This window comes from Neopelma chrysocephalum, unplaced genomic scaffold (genome assembly GCF_003984885.1).
Source record: "Neopelma chrysocephalum unplaced genomic scaffold, ASM398488v2 Primary Assembly neopelma1_24, whole genome shotgun sequence".
In the NCBI taxonomy this organism is placed as follows: domain Eukaryota; kingdom Metazoa; phylum Chordata; class Aves; order Passeriformes; family Pipridae; genus Neopelma; species Neopelma chrysocephalum.
Genome location: NW_020897693.1, coordinates 12,209,890 through 12,232,343, shown reverse-complemented (window position 1 = coordinate 12,232,343; position 22,454 = coordinate 12,209,890). Strand labels below are relative to the sequence as shown.

General features: G+C 43.8%; 1 long non-coding RNA gene across 4 annotated transcripts in view; it reads right to left on the bottom strand.

Annotated features, from left to right (window-relative positions):
• The window catches only part of LOC113977664, a 69,474-nt gene extending 50,873 nt beyond the window's left edge, over positions 1-18,601 (bottom strand). Inside the window, exons 1-2 of one of the 4 annotated variants that reach the window (XR_003537393.1) lie at positions 18,317-18,601; positions 13,449-13,571 (exon numbers count right to left, since the gene is read on the bottom strand). This is a non-coding gene — a long non-coding RNA (uncharacterized LOC113977664). Of the gene's footprint in view, positions 1-13,444; positions 13,572-18,316 lie in introns of all 4 variants that reach the window. The other 3 variants (XR_003537394.1, XR_003537395.1, XR_003537390.1) reach the window with 3 other exon arrangements.
• Positions 18,602-22,454: the final 3,853 nt, after the last annotated feature.

Below are 22,454 nucleotides of genomic sequence, written 5' to 3'. Positions count from 1 at the left end.
GAGCTGGCCAGTTCTGAGCTCCAAGGAAAGTTTCACTGGCAACTGATGGACAATAATACTATTATTTTCTCCTCACATCTCATCTCACTGTTTCTAATTTTATTGTGACTTCCTGGGAACTAGATTCCATTAACAATTAGCACCATTTATTAAATGCCAACAGTTCACATGTGACAAGTGCCTTACAACACGCAAAGCAAACATTTCTGTTTTATCCGTGGAGGAAATGGTGGAAGACTTGAAGCACAGTTCAGGTTTTAAAGTAAAACACCGTGATGACTTTGAGCAAGTCACACTCTTTCTACAAAGAAGTTCCTGTATAGACTCCAGTGGACGGATTCCCAAATTGCTCAGCACAAAACATGATGAGCACTCTGAAACCTTTTTCCCTTGTAGGAGTAGAGCTTTCAGAAGAATCTGTAAAAGGAAAGCTAGAAACCCTTTTAGCTTAGGAAGGCTTTCTGCCTAAAAGGTAACTCTTTCTCAGAGGCAGTTTCAATGCTTTCTCCCCCTCCACATAGCAAGAGAAGTTCTCAGCCTCTCTCTCTGATATGTGAGAGGAAAGAGATAACGTTTGCAGAAATGCTACAGGGCCATTGCGGCCTGGGGAGAGTCGAGGGGGGAGGCACCGATGGTAAAGCCCGGGAGCGAACAGGAGGTTTGCCTTTTTCTCTCTGGGGCCTGGCGCATACCTGACAGCACTGTCAGGGGTTTGTAAGTTTCTTGTGTTCTGGCGTTTTAAATAAACTTCTGAATTCCTTCCTCTGCCTTGGCATTTCTGGGGATACCTGCGTATCTTACTTTACACTCTTTATCCTAATCCCTGAGGGGGAGTTTCCACCCAGTGCCTACATACCATGTTCACCTTTCCTCAGGCAGGCATTTCAACCTGTCCTAAGAATGCGGTCTCAGATGCTTCTCTGGAAGAAGAGCAGAAGCTTGAAGAGGCAACAGCATGTCTTCTGGACTCTGTGATCTCATTCTCTGTGAAAAGATTTTCATACAAGAGGTGAGACAAGATGTGATAATGAGCTGAAACTTGGAGAGGCTGTTATCCACACGTAAGTGGTTGGAACAGGTTTGTCAGTATCTGCTCTATTTCACTGGTCAGAACCAGGCACTTTCAGGGAAAAGTAGCATGACTACAGCTAGTCCAGTGCAGTGGCACCAAAATGGAGATCTTGCTTTTCTTCATCATCAGAAGAAAAGTCATCTCATAAAACAGGAATTCAGCTTCAGAAGGCTTTTTCTGTCAAGCCTGTTAACACCACCCTCTTATCTAAAATCCACTCAGCTAACTGCTGCTACCAGGCCCTGGTACAATATATTCCACATGGAACACCACTAAGGAAGCAGGTACCACCATTCTCCCTCGATGAAGTTGGAGTTACTTCCATGGGTCACCCCACAAAGAGCACAGTGAAGCAATCTTAGAGAGTTTTGTGAATTTTGCAAAGATACTTGAACTCAGGGAAAAGTTCACAGACAAAAGGAGAATGACCTTGCTTCAGAGTGGTTTTCAGTGCTCCTCTGGGCAGAGACTGTCTTTATGTCTTGTACATACAGAGAACACAGACGTAGCAAAATAGAAACTTTGATCTAATTTCCTCCTTTACCTACATCCACTTGAGCTGTGCAGAGTACATGAGGTAAAATCTCATCTGTTCAGGATGAGATCCTCAGGAGGATAAAGGAGTAATAATACTGGGACTCGGTGTTCCAGAGAAAAGGACATCACCTCCCAACAGGGTCCCCTTCTCACTTTAAGACCTGAGTCACAAATGAAAGGAATATCTTTGTGTGAGCTTCTAAGAAGGTACTGAGAAGGCTAAGCAGTTTGTAAATGCAAAAAGAGGACTATGATGTTTAAATAGTAGAATTGCTTCAATTAAGGTTAATGAGGAGATATTCTTCAAGCATTCAATAGTTGTGGGTTTTTTTCGCAGGGGAGAAGAAAAAAATCACTATAGTGACCAGTGTAATTGCTTTAACCATATTGTTAGATCCTTTTTCCTTGCCTGCTTCATCCACTCCATACAGTATGGCCTCTATGACAGACAAGATGGGATGCAGTAACTTTCATTCCTCTACAACCCCATTCAACCTTGGAGTAGACCTAATATGATCAAAACTACCTGCAGTCTCAACAATGATCTTTTCTATGTATGTTTGATATGTAAGTCAAAATCAAAATTAACTGCAAGAAGAAATTCTGGAAAAACCCCGCTGAACAAAAGTACCATAAAATGATCTCACATTGTCGCCCTCAGAGATCAATGGCAACGTTTAACCTACCAACCTGCTCCACAGACCTCCTTTACCTGGGCAAGCACATCAGCTTACACCTGTAACAGTAGTTGGCCTTTGTATTGATCAGTGGGAGAAGGAATAAAGCAAACTGCTAGCAGGATTTAAACGCACTAGCTGCCAGCAAGTTCTGCAGGACATGTGCCTGCAGTGAAGTGCTGCCCTTCTCCTCCCATACTCCTGCTTCCTTTGAAATGCCATGAAGACTTTTCCTGTCAAGGAAAGTTGGGTCAGGCAGCTAATGCAGGCGAAAACTTGGGTCATTTTCCCTGCATCCCACATGGCAAAAGAGAGAAGGGAGAGTCAGGCTGCCAGCTCTGGCAGCAGAGCAGGCCAAGATCCTGGCTGATAGCAATCATGGGTTCTTCTCTAGACAGTGTAGGTTACAGCACACTTTCTCGGGTATAGACTGTCCTGCCTTTCCTCCTGCTTGCTTGACTCCTCCTGACCTGTCCCTTCTCCTTTCTCTAACTAATGTGTGGCATGTCCATCTTCACTTGCTCTGTTCCTCAGCAGGGTGGTCAGCAGTAAGTGATGAGACAGATTTAGCCTTTCAGTGAACAGAAAACCCTAGTGTTAAGCAAGAAAACTTTGAAATCACTGCTACATACACAAGATATGGCTTTAAACTGGGCAGCTTTGCAGAGAAGGGGAAATGGTCACTCATGACCCCAAAATCCCAAAACTAGCTTACAAGCTTTCAGGGCACTCCAGTTCATGGAGAAGGCAGGTGCCAGGATGTGTTCACTCATTTGCTTTAATGTAAAGCAAAACTCTCCTCCTAGTCCTGTTGCTGGAAAAGGCTGGACTTGTTTTTGGATGGCAACTTAAAAATAATAACATGGTGAGATAGATAGGTCCGACAGAAAACTTTAGCCAAAATGCTTATTATTTGGTAGCATTATAATCCATTGAGAACTGCTTAGGACAGAGTGTTGAGGTGGTCTTGATAGATGTACTACTAAAATTTCTTATTGCAATTTCAACAGAGACAGAAAAAAAAATCCTTTATAGGTTATGCTAAGCTGTATCCACAGGCAGCATCTCTGAACTGGCACAGGTTAACCCCTGATTGATTGGAAAAGCTGCTACCAGCAGGTAACTTTCTACTCTATAGATTTGCTTTTAATTACCATGGTTAGATATTGGTGGATGCCTGTGTGGAAAGTTCTCTTCAAAACTGCTCACAGGGCATCTTCCAGTAAAAACTTGCCAGGGTCAAGGGTAGGAAGCAGCACACACAGGCAACTGAACTGGCATGCTTGCTGCAAGTGCACTTGCCCTATTAACCTGCCATCCTGGCAGGTACAAAGGCTCCATGCCTCACCTTATGAGGCATGGATTAAAATGGCAGAGGAATTGAAAGTGTAGACCTAACAATAAAAATCAAGACAGGAGCATCTTCGCAGATACTTATCTGAATAGTTGCTGTTTTGAAAAAAAGGAGAGAGATAAGCAAAAGAAAAGAGCAAGGGGACATCCTCTTTCTGCCAGTGTCTGCCCTGCCCTGTCTGCACAGCAGCAATAAGTCACTGGAGCCCTGCCCCATCCTGATTTTAAAGTTTAGAAACTTGAAACAGGAATTTCTCCATTTGTTCTCAATAGATTTATCTTGCTGCTTTCTAAAGTCCTGGCCTGCTCCAGGGGTGATGCATTTTGTTATTCTTGTTTCAAGAAGTCTAATTAGGCAACTGGAATCAAGTGCCAAAAATACCCTCTCCACAGAGCTCTTCCCAAAATAAAACCTGATTACTATAAGTAAGGATCATGCATTGAGAGAATTTGCAATACTCACACTATTTTCAGTCCAGTTTTTCTCTTCATTCATTTGGGACAATAAAAATAAAAAGTAGGGACCAGTCAGGTGAAGGTATTTCTCACTGGCATTTACTGGGTATTCACTCATCAGCTAATTGTTTTTGGAGCTTCAGATGTTCATGTAACACATACCTGGAAATATTCTTTACACAGAGGGATAGCTGAATGGTTACACATTTGCAATCTGAATTTAAATTTAATGTCTCTCTTGCAGGAGACACTGTATGCAGTCAGACTGCTGCAAAGCAGCTTCCTGAGAATTCAGGGAAATGGCAGCAATGTGACAGTACCATGTCTTACACTTTAGAGCTACCTACTTCCAACACTACAGCAAAACTACTGTAACTTTCAACAACTTTTGACTGACACATTACTCACCAACTGCTGCATGGTTAAATTCAGCACTGCCTTGGAAATTAGAGAATACTCCCACCTACAACAAAATTCACAGAAAAAAGGCAGGAAGTCTTCCCACTTACGTTGTCTAAATGGGACTTTCCAGAATGAGAGATAAACCCAATCTTTGTTAGGAAAAGTCTGGCACTGATGCCTTCCTGGAAAGGATCCATCTTTCTCATGTCATGGAGGAAAGCCCTCAAGCTAGTGAAGCATCTTTTTCTACTTCTTGAAGCTCCATCCAAGTTTTATTGATTCATGAACAGCAGAAAAAAAATGCAACTTGCTTTCCCTTGCTTGTATTCCTCAAAAAACAATGGCAGCCTGTCAAGTAATAACTGAATGTAAAAATAAAATTTAAAAAAATTGAAAGAGCTGTGTCTGTCCTGCTGAAGCAGTTCTGTTCCCCACCACAGGAGCAGGTGCCAGCAGCAGGTGAGGAGATGCCCTTTCTTCACCAGATCCATACCTGGCCTCACTCATCACCCATTCTGTGAATCCCCCATTGGGAAAGTTGTCTGCTGTGAAGGAGCACTCCCCCTTGGAGCCAAGGGTCCCCTTCCCGCTCTCAGGATAACAACACACTCTCTGGTGGTAAGGAGATATTTTCATCCACAGTCATACCAAATGCCACATCCACCCTGATCTACAGTCTTCATGTACCAAATAAGATTGTGAAAAACGGTCTTAGCCCCTTACTGGTCCAGGGAATTAATGAAGGGAAAAAGATCTCACCCTTTGTGCAAAAGCCCTGAAAATACATTAAAGCATTAATGAAAACAGCAGCACCAGCAAGTGATCAGGACATCAAATTCTACTTTGCTCTCAAATCAGCCCTACCTTTTGCAGTACATTTGTTGGGTGCTCAAAGAGGAAAAGTGCAGATGGATAGTTGAGTCTCCTCGTTGTAGTGTTTTGTTTTTTTTTTTTAAATGTAGCCTTAACAGTTCTGCTTGGTTTTAAAAAAACTGGCTGTGCAAAGGGAGGTTTATACTCAATTTCATGCATCTTTAAGATGCAATCCTATAAGGTTTGAACCACTGTACTTTACAAAAGCGAAAGCTTTCACTTGAGAACAACAGGTCACGTAATACAAGGAGTGAGGCACAGAGCAGCTGCACTAAGCAACTGCAAGACCAGAGAGGAGTCATCCACAGGCCTCCCCTCCAGCAGTGGTGCTGTGACACGGTCAGTGCCGAGCAGCCAAGGGAGACGCAGGCACCTGGTATGAGGGGCCAGATCAAGTTTACAGCTGACGGTACACTTGAGTTCATGTCTCCCGACTCTCACACTTCGATCTGTTGATTTGTACCTTGTGCAGTTCTTGAGAGAGGGCAAGGGCAGCCCGCCTGCTCTTTCAGGCAACTGACAGGATAGGACAAAACCACACTTCTCTATTCCGGGTCCAGACACTCATGAATGCAAAAAGCAGGCAGTTAAAACCACATTTTCCCCTCTCAGCAGTTTCGGGAACAGTCCCTTACATATGTCCAAGTTTATCCGTTTAACATGAAGTTCGGTTCCCCCAGAAACATGTCTCTAACAATAGCTTAGCATCTCCTTAGCACGATGTGCACTTTACCTTTTGATGGCCACTTGCTTGGAGTGGCCAGGTAGATTTGCCAGTAAAAAGGAGGGTTAATGAACAGCAGTCCTTTTTCAACACAGCTGAAGAGTTCTTAATTTTCTACATATTCAGCTAACATTTGTGTCTTGCTAGAGCATATCTATTTATTGAATATCTCAAAACACATTCTAATTTATCTGCTGTGAAATAATAAACCCGTATAAGGAAATGATAAAGAAACACATGGTCTAAGAGCAACTCTGCCCAGCAGGCTTGCAGTCTGATGTTGCCCAGCCACAATTAACACTCGAAACATTGATGTGCACATGCCAAACCCACGCAGTTTAACAGTCTGGAGTTCAGTGTGGGATTAGCAGTACCTAATCCCTGCTGCTCCCTGCTCTGCTGTACAGCAGCTGCAGCAAAAGCATGTGCTCCTGATGTGGCAGTAAGAATCTCTTCAGTATCTTTCCCACAGTCCCTACCATTCTGTGCTCTCAGCACCTCCTCACTACTACTTTCTTATCTTCTGCTTCCTTGGGTCTGCTTTCAATGTATTTATCCTTCTATGACACTTTGTTCCCTAAATTCCAATTTATTTTCCTGTACATTTACCCTTAGGTCCACAAAAAAGTGAGATGCTTTCCCCCTTCAAGCTTCTCAAAGAGCCAGAACTCTGACAACTTCCCTTACCTTTGATGGTTGAGCTAAAGGCTATTTATGCCACCTGAGGTAAGGTAACTCTCCCAAAGCTTCCTCTTCCTGCAACTCATCAGCCCCTTCACCTCCTTCTTGCTGTCCCACTCAGGCAACGAAAAATCTTACAGCAGCCTGCACAATTACACCAAAAATTGGCAAAGGTCTCCTTTCTGCTTTGTCATTCCATAAATGGCACTATCATATAGTGCTTCTATGTGCCTGACATATTAATAGCACAGCTAATTATTCTAGATTGCTTCAGCCAGATCTTGCCAACCCTACCCCCATTTTACTTAATGAATTAATCTCAAATTCATGTTAGTGCATCTGGTATATTTTTGTAAGTGGGAACACTGAACAAGACACTTATTAATAAGGAATAAGTACTTGCAATAGTTATTCTTAATGAAAAATGGAAGGTGGTAGTGGTAGGAGTACTCAAGAGCTAATAATAGTGGGTTTAAATTACAGCAAGGAATATTTTAAAACAGACATTAGGAAATGTTTTCGAATGCTCAAGGTAGTGACAGACCTGCACTGACTTCCCAAAGAGGCTGTGGATACCACTGAAGGTTTGCACTACAAGGTTAGACAAACATCTATTGGAAACGGCAGATACAAATGATCCTGCCCTGAGGGAAGGGCAGATTTTAATGTTCCCTGGAACATCTTTCTATCTGCATTTTTTGAGGATTTCTATGTTCTGCTCTGCCAGCGCCAATGGGATGGCTGTGGCAGTGAGTGGCTGCAATGTTCTGCAGAAAGCCTCCTGCGAGTCCCACCACCTCAGCTCCTGCTATCACTAGAGCAGATCTCTCTCATGTAAAACCCTAAGCCACGGTCCAGAGCTATTCCTCACAGCACTGCAAAGTATGCAACACAACAGCTTCAGCAGGAAGGAGGTGGTGAGTCAAAATCAACTCCTGAGTGAGGTATGAGGAAGGCAAGGCAAGACCTGCCAGCCATCCCTTGGGCAAATCTATCTGCTGAGACATCAAAAGCCCTGGCTTGCAGGCTAAGCAACCTTGACACAGAAAATGTACAAAAAAGCATCACGGTTGCAGACTGTTTATGATGTGGACTGGGGATGGGGATCCTGACTAGTCTCCACTGGCTGTTCTCGATCGCAAGAATACGGGTATGCACTGGAGCTAAGTTTCATCAGTGAACTTTCAGCCCCTCTGTGTGAGCTCTTTCTTCCCTATAATTTAATTACATCATAAACAACTACACACCTTTTCCATCATACATATCCTAAATTAGCCCCAGGACTCTCCAAGAATAGCAGGGCAATTTTGGGGGTTTGGTTTTTTGGTTGGGTTTTTTTTTTTTTGAGTTTTGGATTTTCAAGGGGGCTGGTTTTGAACAGCTATCTTATCAACTGCTTTAAAAGCTGGAGAGAAACAAGTGCACTCCACACAATTACAGAGGAAGTGCGTTATTGGAAGTGACACAAGGAGCTGGGGGCCTTTGTGCACACAGGCACTATTTTGAAAGCCAGATGTGGAATGTTTGTTCTGCTCAGAGAAAATCCATTCCCCCATACTGTGCTATGCCCACTCACTTTAAATTAAAAGACTTCCAACACTATCCATCTACTCTTTCTAGTCTCTGCTGTAGGACTGGGTACATAACTTCTTCACGGGAAGCACATTAGATTCCAGGGACTCTGTAAAACACTTTTTATCATCCTGTAAGAATTTACCTCCCAATTGCTTTCTACCAGCAGTAGCATAAGGACAGTCTCCAACACACACTCACGAATACTATTTTAATCTCCACATTAAAAGCATGACTCACCATGGCTTCTTCTCACTGCTCAGCGAACACAAGTGACAAAGCATTGGTGTTGATCCCAGTAGCAGGGCATTTTTAAATGGTGGAAGGCAAAAGGAGAAAAAAAATTAGCTCAGTTCTGATTGTCCCTGTATCTCCTGAGACAAGGACTGTTTCTGTGCCACCTTTTGTACGATCAAAAGAGTAAATCATCCTGCTTTTGCCAGAACTCAGGGTACAGTCAGAAGGCAGGATAGCTAGCATGTGTGTTAGGCACGAAAAATAACACGTGTGTTTAAGATCCTGAGTCACTGACACCAGGAGGTTCAACTCCTGCTACTGCAGAGAGCCTGTGGAAGTACACCAGGGAAGGGAACTACATGGACAATGCACCACTGACTTGATACCACCTGGGCCCCAGCATTACCACCTGTAACGGTTTTGAGTCTAGGCCTTCCCTCCTGGCAACCAGGAAGGAAGGAAGGAAGTATTCCATCCTATTCCTTTAAGTAATCAAACATATAAATAGATGGAGAGAGAAGCTTCTTCCTCTTTTCTCTTCCGGCAAGGTTTGGAGACAGCAGACTCCTGCAGCCGGTCTCACTCGCTGTGGGGGAGCTGAGGCCTGGTCGGGCCTACGGGGCCTGTTGTTTGTGCCGATCCGGGGCCCGGTAGTGTGGCGGCGGCGTTTGGTGCAATTGTGCTATCTAAAGAAAAGTTTTAAGGTTTTCTTTGGCTAGTTCTTTATTGAGTGTGTATACCTGTTTTGTTTTTTTTTTTTGTTTAGTCTATTTTCCCTTTTCTGTTTTCAGGTGTTGGGGGTTTCTTTCTTATGTGTATATAGTTTTTGTAATTGTACATAAATGTAATATAAGTGTAAATATATTTATATATTGCTTTAGCTCTCTCTCTCTCTCTCTTATTTCGGTTCTCTTGGGTTTTTTTCTTTTCCCTTGGTTTTGGCGGGGGAGCTCTTGCGGTGGGGTTTGGAGACGTGGCAGGGAGCCAGCTCCAAACCACCACACCACCTCAGCTCTTTCCAAGTTTGACTGCTTATGAAAGACAGACATATTGTTCCTGTCATTTGCTCCTCCATCGCACCCGTCCAGAACAGTGCAGCCCGTGCTCCCCAAAGGGGACAAGCTGCCATGGCATCACTGACCTCTCCTCCTGGGAGCTGCTGGCCTGACCTACTTTTGCCTGCAGGATAGACTAAAGCACCATCAACACTGATGCAGCTCAGTGTGATTTCAGAAAAAATCCAGTTATCTCCTCAGTACAAACACAGCCTTGTGGATGCTATTAGTGCCTTCTTTTTTTTTTTCTGTGGGAAATGCATTACTAGTCAATACAGTATGTGGACGAATTACAAACAGAAGGTCCTTCTGTTCTGCTGACACTATCCCTCATCCATTCCTTCTCTTCTGCATAAATTCTGCCTTGCAACTTAGCAGTGAGCCAGTGAAAGATCTCACAGTCAGAATAAGAATCATAGTTAGATCTTTATCTTCAAGTCAGGCCTCCTCAATTCATTAAAAAAAAAATTCAGGGTTAAGTCTCCTCCTCTGCTTAATTCAAGTCATATCCTTCAGCCCAAATTGAACATGAGTATGCACCAGGAGAGAGAAAGAAACGAGTGTCAAATCCAACACTTGGACACTTTATCACTATTATCATAGTAAAGCTTTATATGCAGGCACTGAGGGTCTTAAATTAAATGTCAAATGTTATTTGGCACCAGGAACATGAAGTATAGCCGCCCACAGGGAAAAGGAGCCTGACAGCTTTGTCTGCTTGTCAAAACAGCAGTTGTCTCATTCAGCTCTTCAGGCAAAAGAACCACTTTTTGCCAAAACAGAAGTTATCAGAATCAACTCACTGATTCCTACCAAAAAAAGGTGTTGGTGATGGTAGGGAGTAAGGGTAAATTTTTAATCCTATTCAGATGCTGAAAAGATTAGTTTCTCCACTGGCAACACTGAAAGAAAAGAAGATATAGAGATGTCTCAAATTTTAAAATTTTTTTTCATTGAGGTGAAACAAGATCAATGAATCTTCTCCCCTTTCAGCTTGCCTGTGTCTTCCTCACCAGTTAAACAAAACAAATGCCCTGAGCTGACTTCCCTCTCAGCCTATCCAGCAACTGTTGCTGCCTATTTGAACAGCCTCCAGAAAGCTTGCCAGCTGAAGCTTATGAAGTCTAGTTAATTGCTTTGGCATATTCATTTCATGTTTGTATGGGGAAACATATAATTGGAGACACCCCTAGCTGGTTAGCCCTCCAGTGGCTGGCAGTGCAGCACAGCCACACTGCAAATCCTGCTTGGTGGAGGAAAAGGTGGGATCCTCTAACACAGCAACTACAGCTGTGTTCAGAGCAACAAAGAACCCCAAAATTCCCAAAGCCTACAGCATTGCTGCAAAGGTACATTACTAGGTATTGCTGATAATCATCACGATTTTAGAAAATGCTGCAACAAATAGAGAAATTTTGCTTTCAGAAAAGCAAAATAATTTAGATATCAATAACTTTTTCTGATTCATCATCAAGGAACATTCTGTGCCCCCACAGACCAGGACTGCAGTCCTCCCTGTGTATGGGGAGCAGAACTAGGACTGCAAGCTGGAGAGGAAAATGGAGAAAACAGAAGGTCTCAACTGGCACAAGTGGGCACATGCATGCCTAAACACGTCCTGGAAAATATATGGCAATTACATCTGCCTCCCTGACGCATCAAATTCATTTTAAGTGGGGGTCTGGTCAGACTGTAACACTATGGTCATGCTTGAATGTGCAGAGCCCAGGAAGAAGAATGACGCACAAGACACAGAGAGAGACACAAATGCATTCTTGACATTTTTTACTGAAAAAAAAAATCTTCATCCACACCAACACAAGCACAAACTGGGAGCCTGCTGAAGTCAAGGACAGGTATGTTAGCTGCAGGAGGAAGTGGAGAGTGGATGAAAACATTAAAGTAGAAAATAAAACAAGTTTCCACTATGAAAGTTCTGTTTCAATGCTCACATGCTTAAACAATATTTCTTCTCCCAGCCCGCAACAGAAAGTGCTAAAAAGGCTCTTTCCAGGATGAAGATTTATGAGTTTTAATGTCTGCAAACAAGAGCTGAACATGTTGAACTCCAGAAGGGACTCGGGACCCACTCTGCCCCATGGTCATGAGGCAAAACTGCTGGTTTTCACAGCTCTTCAACTAAAGAAATAAAAGGCAATTTTGAGTATTTGGGGGGATGTTGGAATCCATCCAAGTTGTAGCAGAGAAAGGAGAAGCTGTGAGACTTGTAGGAGACAAAAGCATAAATTTTCATCTACCCTTTGCAGAGCTCTAACATTAATGCTAAAAATAACTACAGCCACCTGCGGGATTTCAGCGTTTGGATTAATCAAGTCTTACGGAGTTGGGGGCGGGGGTAAAGCGCTAGAGGAACAAAGGGCGGAAGGATCTCAGGACCTGAGCGTACCGGCAAGGACGTGGCACCCAGAGAACAAGCTACCGTTTGTTCCTGGCTAGGGCAGATGTTCCATAAGGATTACAGCAGGGGAAGGAAGGTGAAAAAAATGGGGCAGGCACAAAAGCACATTGAGAAATGGGTCAGGCTAGACCAGAGCTGTTAGCCCTCTCTAACCATAGTATTAAAGTTTAATTAGTCTGAGATGTCTTATAAGCCAGGATAACCTATCTGGGAGCAGCGTGTCTTCAGACACAACTTTCCTCCATGGCCTTTCATATGCCTAGCTTTGGCTTGCCACTGCTACACAACTTCCACACTTGATGCAAACTTCACAAACACTAAAGTGTGCAACTCAGCAGCTCTGAAGGGCAGAAATCACTGTTGGGCTCCAAAGGAAAACAGAAGCTGAGGGTTAGAGATGGGAAAGCCCTGTTAGGATAAGTTGGCTAGTCACTCTAGTCTCTGGATTATGCTATTATTTTATCCTGTTCAATTCATATCAAAAGAAGGCAGCTAAGCTTCTGGTGTCTTCCTGAAGAGATTATTACTGACTTTGAGGTTTGGGACTTTTTTGTAATGTGCGATCCTTATTTGTTTTTCCTTACAATCATGAAAATTTTCTTGTACCAAATACTGTAATCTCAAGCCTACCAATATGCTTTATTTTACAAATATGTTGTGGATTAGAAGCCATCTCTCTTCTTTTAGGGCCATTTATAAAATGGTACTACTAGATGGTGGCTTTGCCCTGTAGCTTTCTCTCTTGATGCCTCAGTGGAAGGTCCAAAGCCACATCATTGATACTTCCACTTTTGGATTTTGGTTAATAAATTAGGATTTACACTAGCTGTAACCATTGGTGGCTCTTGCTCCAATGTCAGATAGAGGATGTTGCACCTTCTCTCCTATTTACAAAAAGACCTTACAGAATGATTTGCTGTATTCACCCCTCCTGATCACATTCTCTGACATTGCATGAAAAGCTCAGAACAGCTTTGAGTTCTCTATGATGCTCCAGTGTGACCTTAGCTACAGCCTGGTAAAGTCTGGACCCTTCATGTGATAATTGCCCAAAGCCACAAAATCTAGCCATTAAGGTAAACACTGGGGTAAAAATTCATTAAGTATTTGTCTGCAGTTCAGAGAAAAACAAACAAATAAAACACGAAACAACAGCAAACCCTCACATAACAGTTAAATGTTCATAGTCAGAAAACTGAAGGTGAAAATACGACTTAATACTAAGCACATTAGAAGCCTGCTTTCTCTGATTTTTTGATTGGCAGGCTTAATTAGAGTTTAATGCAATGTTCATATAGGCATTAACAATGCACTGAACTTAGATCAAGGAGAATGAAAGGCAACAGCAAGCAAGCAAATGCTCAAACAAGCAATCACTTCTGTAACTTACTTTTGGGTCTGTGAACTTGAACTTTAGCCTTTCCACCATCTCCAGCCTGAACAGGTTCCACACAACAGGCTCTGTTCTGTAAGGATGGGGAGCAGAGGGCACGAGACAGCACTCATTTCAACTCTACAAAGCACAACAAAGATTCTCAGTAAACAATGGGAGGCAGCAATTTTTCAGCTTATTCTATCAGCCAAGTTGCAGCAAAACTATGAATACATTAGCCTGCCCTTGTGGGACTGCTTTTGTTCAGTCAAAAAAGACCAAGAAAGAATGGGAAAAAAATGAAAGCAAGCATGAATTGGCAAAAGAAAAAAAAAAAGGAAGAAAGAATAGCTGCCAAGTGAACTGGGAAACCTTCTAGAAAGAAAATTAAATGTAATTGCACAGGCAATTCATTTTTCTCATGGCTTTTTTGCATCCTTGTTAATGAAGTCGGGCTATGAGAGATGTTCCTCGATGCTGCACTGCCACTGCACTGCCAAAGTCAGTGGCTCAGGAGCTTGTGGGGGGCACTCACTCTTTGCAGGCACAGGTGTTAAATTTGCTTTTCGAGGACGCACATTGAGTGCCTGATGAATTAATACTCTGAATATCTATTTTGATTTATTTATAAATGGGAATAGAGATTTTAAAAGTACTAATTAAGGAAGCAATCAAGGATTCAATCTTCAGGAGAGAAAATGTGAAGTGTGAGGCACTTAACGAATACCTGAAATATTTGTTTAATTCGCTTCAATAACTCCCTGCAAAAAATTGTTGCTCTTACTTGAGAGGCAGCAGCTTGTTGACAAATGAAAGAGTTGAGGCAAAGTATAATCAAGGCTTATTCAGGAGCATTTTCTGATTTCATCTACAGTATTTAACAGAACAGAATTCGAAAAATGTCCTGACACCTTGCTAGAGGGAGGCTTAGATAACTAAACTTTGATTCAAACGCTGACTTCCAAAATGTCCTCAACCTCCCATCTAATCCTAAAGACACTTCAGTGTCTACCAACAAAATACTCTAGATACTCTTTTTCCCTTCTCTAGCAAGGAGATTGCCTAAGTCTCAGAGACCAAAAAGCTTGGCAGCAGCCTTGCACATTGTTTCCCATCTAATTCGTCCACTGAACCATTCTTTTGCCTTTGCCACAGGCAGACCACATGTAAAACAAAATGAAGCAGTGCTTTCATGATCCCCTTGTTTTGCATAGCCAGTACCCTTCCAACAAAGGTCAGGCTCAGATGCTCTCTGCTTGACAGACCTGAAGCCAGGTCCTCTCAAGGGAAGCGATCCAGCTCTTGGTCTGCTGGCCCCTCTGGGGCAGGACTCAGTATCTCCTCGTCTATGCATAAATAATTAGACAGAATAAAGAAAAAGGAGAAGATTCACCACTGTATATTCCCATATGAACCAGGAGTTCTCCTTGGCATGGAAGCCAAGCATCTGTCGGCCTCATGGATCCACATTTTGGGTTTCCTAAATCACCTTCTCAGTAACTGTTCTCACATATAACAGGGGAAGCCTAGGCCCTAAATCAGAAGAGTAGTTGATATTACAGTAGTTGCCTCATAACTTCAAAGCTAGGAGATATGAGACTAAGGCTCTTTGTCAAATCTAGCCCCTCACAGATATCACTCTTGACAAACTCCCTCTTGTTCACACAGTGAAAAGCAGGAAGAATGCTGGAGGTCCCCTTTGTGTTTCTGCCCAGTAATCCAGACCACATATTAACAAGACTACTGGATTTTTACATCAAGTTGCTGTTATTTTTGCTTTATCCTGATACCACCTTCCACCATGGCTCACCAGGAACAAGAGGTTGTTACACCAAACAGGCATCATCTGCTATCAGGCACTTTGTCTCTTACCTCCACTCACAGTGGAAACAAAGAAGTGGTGTAGATATCCTCCCTAACCAGTTTCAACCTTCCAGGGACATGTCACAGCACTAATGAGGGTGGTCAATGCTAATACAGAAGCCTTCCAAAGTGAGTGTGGGGCAAAGACCAGGCTAAACTAACTGTACTACTGGAGACGATGAGAGGTGGGAAAGGAGATCACCTCCAAAGGGCACTAAAGGCTTCCAACAACACAACCAACAATATGGGGATTTTTGGATGCACCTTGATTGACCCTAACAAAATTCCTTCTGATGCTTCCTTGCCATCCCACCAATTACCACTACCTCAAGACTCTTTGACTTGACGGTACTCATCCCACTGCTGAAGAGCCCTTCTAAACATCATCTACCAGACGGTCACAAAACAAAGTGAAATCCTATTTCACATATATTTGGATTCTGGTGCACAGAAATAAATGAATTTCCTCTGCTCCTTACCCATCTTTCTCACTCTAAGTCTCATGATGCTTCTGGAGTGCCAATCACTAGACTTCCTAGGTACTACATCCTCCACTTTGGACAGCACAATTATCACTTGAGCAATCAGCTTGTGACATAACAAGCATAAACAGCAGCAAGAGATAAAAATCAAAAGCCACAATGTTTTCACACAGGTGCCCCAAGTTGCCAAGCAAAAGAAACCATGATCTTATAACAGATACTACACTGGCAGGATTGCTTCCAGAAAGCAAGCAGCATCAGTGTCAAGTGACCTGAGAGACTGGTAATACTCAAGATGGAAGGCAGAATGATTTAAACAAGTCAGGAAGCATCCCGATAGTTCATTAACATCCCCCTGAACTGACTGATAGAGGTGGAAAACAAGAACATTCTTCCCTTTTTCAAGAGACACTGCAGACACTGAACATGAAATCCAGAGATATGTGTATAAGTTCCACCTGACTCCAGCTTCAGCCACGACCTGGCTCCACTTCGGCAGCTCTGCAGCTTTGACCCCTGAGCAGCGTGGGGGCACCCACTGCACTTTTGGTTTCCCTTGCTATATGGCTCTTCTGCAAGATGAAATACTGTCCCAACTGGTTTGCATTACTGTTCTCTCAAAAGTAAGCAGTTATAAACTAATAAGTGAGCACAATGGCAACATGCAGGGGCACTTCTCTGCAGGGACAGGAGGCAAGTCCTTTAGGCTTAAACACACACTACAGACAATGTGATCTATCCCAGTGCTAAAAAAATCTTAGCCATTAAAGCCTTTCCAGCCTGGACAAAGCCAACAATTTGAATTATGCACAAACACTAATCCATCTTATTTGGCCTTTACTTGACCCACCCTCTCTTCACACAGCAAGAAGCCTACCAATTCATAGATGTTGATGCTCTCCCGCAGAGCATTTCTAACTCATAACAACTTTACCTGGCTGTCCTCAGCCATAGCCCACCTCACACAGATGGTACAGCAAGGAACCAAGTACCTGGGAGGGTGTCAGCAGGACACATGATGAACACACGCTTGCTAGCTTATTTCAAGAAAAATTGTTCTCTGAGGAAATAAAAGCTTTAGCTAGCATGTATTAATCTTTTCAGTAATGGAGATGGGAGCTGAATGATTAGATGTGAGTATATATAAATCAGTAGCATTCAATTAATTTAACCTGTGTACATTATGATATAAGTAAGAGTCAGCATGGACCAAAGGCAGGTTATGCACAACTTCCAGGGAGTGGGGGCAGAGGAGGGGGCACACCATGACAGAGAGGACTGTCAGTAATCTCACTGCAACACCAAGCCCACCAGAGATCACTTTGCTCCGAACCAGACTCCAGAAAAGACCTTGAGAAGGTGAAGTTGTCACAAAGGCTCAAGCATCAGTATATTCTTTTAGTAGCAGCTTGAACCAAAGCACAAAATAGAACAAGGGACTCTTGCCTCCTCCAAAAAAAACCCCCAACTCAGCTAGCCATGTTTCTCCCCGATTTTCTGGAGTTCTTGGTTTGCTTAATGCTAAAGACAGACAAGGACAAAGAAGAACACAGTTATATAGCAATCTTGCTTGTATGAATGGGTCTGTGGTGTGACACTCTCCTTAGAAAAAAGAAAAGCCTTGATCTTCAGGAGCAACTAAGGATTAAAGAAAGAACACAGCCTACTTCCTAGATGAAGACTTGAAGTTACATTTCTTCCATACCCCCAAATAATAGGTTTTATTTCTCAGAACAACTTTAATATGCCCAATTTCCGCTGCAATCACAACAGACCCTGGGCACAAAACAGGAGCTGTTTTTATAAACCCTATGGAAATCCCTACTTTACATATAAAATATGCTAAATCATATGTTTTTCCCACCATCTAGCAGTTGGGAAAAAACCCTCATTATTAGCCTTTTTGCTAACACTGCCAGATGAGACAACACTTATGCTACATGCACTACTCATGGTAGTCATCACATGGCACCAGCCTTCCGTTATGGTTGGAAGCAACTTGAAGGCCAGAGGATTGATATTTTACTGACAGACCCCCCTGAACCACTCCAACTCCCCTCTCTCACCAGCACCAAAGTAGCTTCCCAAAGCATCCAGCAGTGAAGGAACATGAGGGAACACAGGGAGTGCCGCCTTCTTGCACAGATCGTTTTGTCTGTTAATGAATAATGTAGCTGTCAACTGAGTAATAAACTTCCAATTCCTGATGCTTCTTCTGAGTATCCTTCCTGCCCCTGTCTAGTTTAATAGTTTAAAAGCCTCCCATTGCTTTGCCCTTTTATTGGACTTTCAGTAATGCAGCCATCAAGCAACTTCTTGGGAAATATATGATGAAACCTACCAGGGCATCTGGCACCAGCAGGTTCCTGGAACAGCCCTCAAGCTGCCACCTGACAGGGCAGGACTGCAGGCTCAGCCACCTCCTGGAGTGACATGGCAGGAGGCTGGAGCTGTTCAGGAGAGGCCGGCTGGGTGGCACAGACATCAAGGAAACCCACACTTCGGTGATTATCAAGAGCCACGTGCACAATTATAACTTACGCCAGGAGCTCCCAGCTGTTTCCCTAACGGAAAGCAACCATTGCCCTGGACTGGTGACATCTACCCCTCATTCACGCGGCAGTGTTTTGCCTTAGACCATCCCTGACCTTGTCTTCATGTCGTCCCCATCCGTTCTTCCCCCGCACGGCACCTGTGCCTGCCCACGGAGCGCGCGACTCTGCGCGACTGCAGGTCGCTTCCCGGCTATTTTGGGCAGCTGAGGAAATGCCTGATCGGTGTCCCCTCCCCACGGTCACCGCCTGCGATGCCCCACTGTCGCTCCCGCCGAGGCTCCCCCGCCCCACGGTCCCCGCTCGGCGCCGCGGGGCCCCGCGCACCCCCCGCCCCGCGCTCCCCGTCCCGCTCCGCCCCCGGGGCCGGGCCGGGCCCTCCGGAGCCTTAAACCGGCGATGCTGCACGGGCGGCTCGGTGGGTTTGGGCTGTTGCTGGTCCGCGGCCCGGAGGAGTCAGGCACCCTCTGAACGTGCGCTCCGCGGGCCCAAGCACTTGGCGTCCCACGATACCCGCACGAACACCCACTCAGAGATCCCTCGGTGACAGCGAATCCGCTGTGCATCACCAGGGACTCGCTGTGTCCCCAGAACAAGTGATTATCGTTAATCCTGTTAATTATCACTGCAATTCGCGTAGTTTTTATCAACGATGTCTGGCCTGAACATCAGGCAGTGTAACAACATGCACTGGAAGTCCTTTATTATTTATTTAGGGTAAGTTCCTGCTGCAGCACCGCTACCCAGTTTGCTTCAGTTTGCTTCTTGCCGCTGATCGTGTCCTCTACTTTTGCTCTTGCACAGCAGGGAATGAGGATGGTGCATTCTCCGACTGCAAAATGCATCAAGCAAGGCTCTAGGGGAAAAATGGTCCTTGGCGGTGCCCTCTTTTACTGCACTAAACGAAGGCTACAGGGATGCTATTAGCTGTGCCACAGCTTTTCTGTGGAGTTGCTTATTTCATGACAGCTGAGCTCAGGCATTTAATTCAGTCAGGTCCAGCTGGCCCAGCGCTTGGACTTGAAGCAGCTCACCTTTTGCCTGCAGATAGTGAGCAAGCTGCTTGGGCAGAGCTGAAACAGCAGTGTCTGCCATGTGCTTCACCTCCTTGTCTTACACATGGCTGGAGCTCACTCCTGCACAAGCCACAGCAGCCAGAACCAGCCTTGCACCCAACAATACTGATGGAGTATTGGATGCAGAGGCATATTCCAACCCATGTGAGGGAAGTGCTCAGGACAGCAGCTGTGCTATGGCTCTGGTAGGGTATATGGGTACAGGTGACTGCAAATGATGGTCATAAGTGTTTGAAGTGATCTATGGAGATGGACGTGGCCCAAAGCTTTCACCAGTGCAAAGTACAATGGCTGTGCTTTCATGGGAGTGGGCCTTGGCATTTGAATCCAGAGCTACAGTGATGCAAACCTTATGCCTGTAAGAATTTATCAGCTTGCTTTCATATAAAATTGCATTTGCAGTCAAAATGCCATCCAAACCCAAATTTTAGCAGTGTCTCTCTCTGATGTAGCTGTCCTATGGAGGGCTGGCTGTGGGGCATTTAGGGACGTGAGCGTTGTCTTCTGTTCCTCTCTATTTTGTAATGTAATGGACTACCACATCTCCTTGGCATGGTCCTTAGGGGCTTTAGAAATGAGGCTTGTCAAGAAAGAAGTCAAAGGCCCTAGAGAGCTGTCTGATGAGGAACAAGCAAGTTTTTATGTGCTCTAAACCCTCCCACCCAATTTCTCTGCTGCTTGTAGGCAGTCCAGCCCTTTCAGCACACATTAGTGAACATCACAAGCCTATTGGAAAAAGTGCTGGAAATGAAAAATGAAATGTACTCTATTTAGTCTTCAATTAAGGAAGAAGAGTTTACTCCATCTCTCTAGGGCAACAAAAACTGGAGCAGAGTGTTAGGTTCATTGAACATTAATGATCTTTTTTTATTATGCTAAATTATTGCTTCCTTAACCAGCGATCAAATACAATAGCTTTATTAAAGCCCGTTTCAGTTAGAAAAAAGAAAGTGCCTTTCTGCTGCAGTAGCTCTTATGAATGACAAAGGAGCAAGGGCCCTACAACGGAGTGATTGTTGGAAACAAGGGAAACAATGGTCTCCGGAGTGATTGTTGGAAACAAGGGAAACAATGGTCTCCGCTGCTTCTGCAGATGCCCTCACCTTTCTCCTGCCCCAGTAACAGAGACATCGAGCTACCCGAACTAGAAGCTAATTTCAGCTTTATGCTCACCCAACTGCAGGCTCCTCTGGCCCCCTGCACTGTGAGCCATGCCCTGCTGAGCAGAGCTCTGCCCACAGGTACGCAGAGCTCACCCCACAATGAAAAATATAAAACCTCCTAAAAAAGGCATTTAACACATAACCCAGGCTGGAATAAAGCGTCTGATTACAGCAATGAGGAACAAGCTTGAGCTGTAATAATGCAATCCTATGGGGGAAAAAATAATCTGAAGCAAAATGAGTCAATTTTGGTGCAAGTCTATGGAGGCAATGCTACACTCTTTAGACAAAATTAAATAAAACAGTTTTAGTGGAGTTCTGTGGAGGCCACAGTCCAACATAATTGCAATGGAAAATTGACGTTAAGTATGCTGCTACTGAAAGGAAAGGGTATAAAGCCATGGGAAATACAATAGGTATAAAAAATAAGGTTGAAATTAACTTAGAGAAACATTGTAAATCACTTTTGAAATGGATTTATTTATACCACACCCCTACTGTGTCCCTCTCTGGCACTGTAGCACTCTTGTGAGATGACTGCCTCTTGCAGCAGCTCAACACTACCCCATGTGCTGTTCATGAGAACCAGGTGCATGGTCTCATCTGCTGCAAGAGAAGAGCACAGTGGCTGAGGTGTCGTCTCCAGAAGTCCCTGAGCCATAAGTGGCGGTGTGTTCTGCTCTCCCTACCTGCCTGCCCTAGGTGGATAGGCAGCTTGACCCAGCTGGGCTATTCAGCAGTTGGGAATCCTTCAGCAGCAGTCTCAGACATTCATCTTCACAGCACTCTAGCATGGCATTTAAAATGCCATTGTTCCATAATCTGTGGCATACAGAACAAATATCTGGGACACAGCTCAAATCTGAGTGGGTTTGGGTGGGAAATGGGAATGAACCATGTCATTTGCATGGTGGGAAGCACATGGAGGAGGGGAGGCAGTGCTGGCAGAGGAATGCTGCTGAGCACATGGAGAAAAAGTCCAGCAATTTCCCCAAGGGTCAGAGTTGCTGTATTTCAACAAGACACTTTTGAGCTATGGAAACTTCAATTTTAAAGTAGTTTCTCCCTTCCCCAATCTGACTCTGTCTTGGCATCCATGCCATACTACCCTCTGATGTTACATATTCTGCTTGATATCTACCTGGAAAAGGGGAGGATCAATAGGCTCTCAGTTTTGCATCCATGGCAACACATACTTTACATATCATTTTATCCTGAACAAAGGAAAATTAAAGACTTGGGGTTTCAGGGAAAGAGGGGAGTGAAGGCAGCGGGCTTTGCCTCCAGGTGCACACTTGTCATATTGAATCCTTAATGCAGTGAACTTAAGGAAAGTGTTGATAGAGCAAAACTTGAGGCTCTGTGAGGAGAATATGAATGCCAGATTTATTTCCACTGACAGTACTCACACTCTAATGCAAACTAACAGAGCTATCACCAGCTCTTAACAGACGAACATGTAAATAAGTTATTCTCAAAAAGTAATTATATGAAAAAACCACCCAATACCTCACTCCAAAAAAACCCCCAAAACCCCCAAAAACAAAATGAAAAACCACAAACAAACAAATGAAAAAATCATAACAAAACAACAACATAAGAAACCACCAAGCATTATCAAACATTTATATTTTGCACTAATCATATTCTAAACCTTATTCTGACTTCTACTGGCAGAAGGCTAGAAAATCAGTTTTCAAGCTGCAATGGTTTAAGTCAAAAGAAAGCCCTTCCTGTGTTCCTGAACTCTGGAAAGTGTTGCTAATACTAGGTGGCATTTGTGATAATATTGGATTTGATATCTGATCTACAGAAGCCTCACCTATGTCTAGTGATTTAAGTTCATTACTTCATCATAATAAAGTTGGTTTTTGTTTTCCAATCCCTG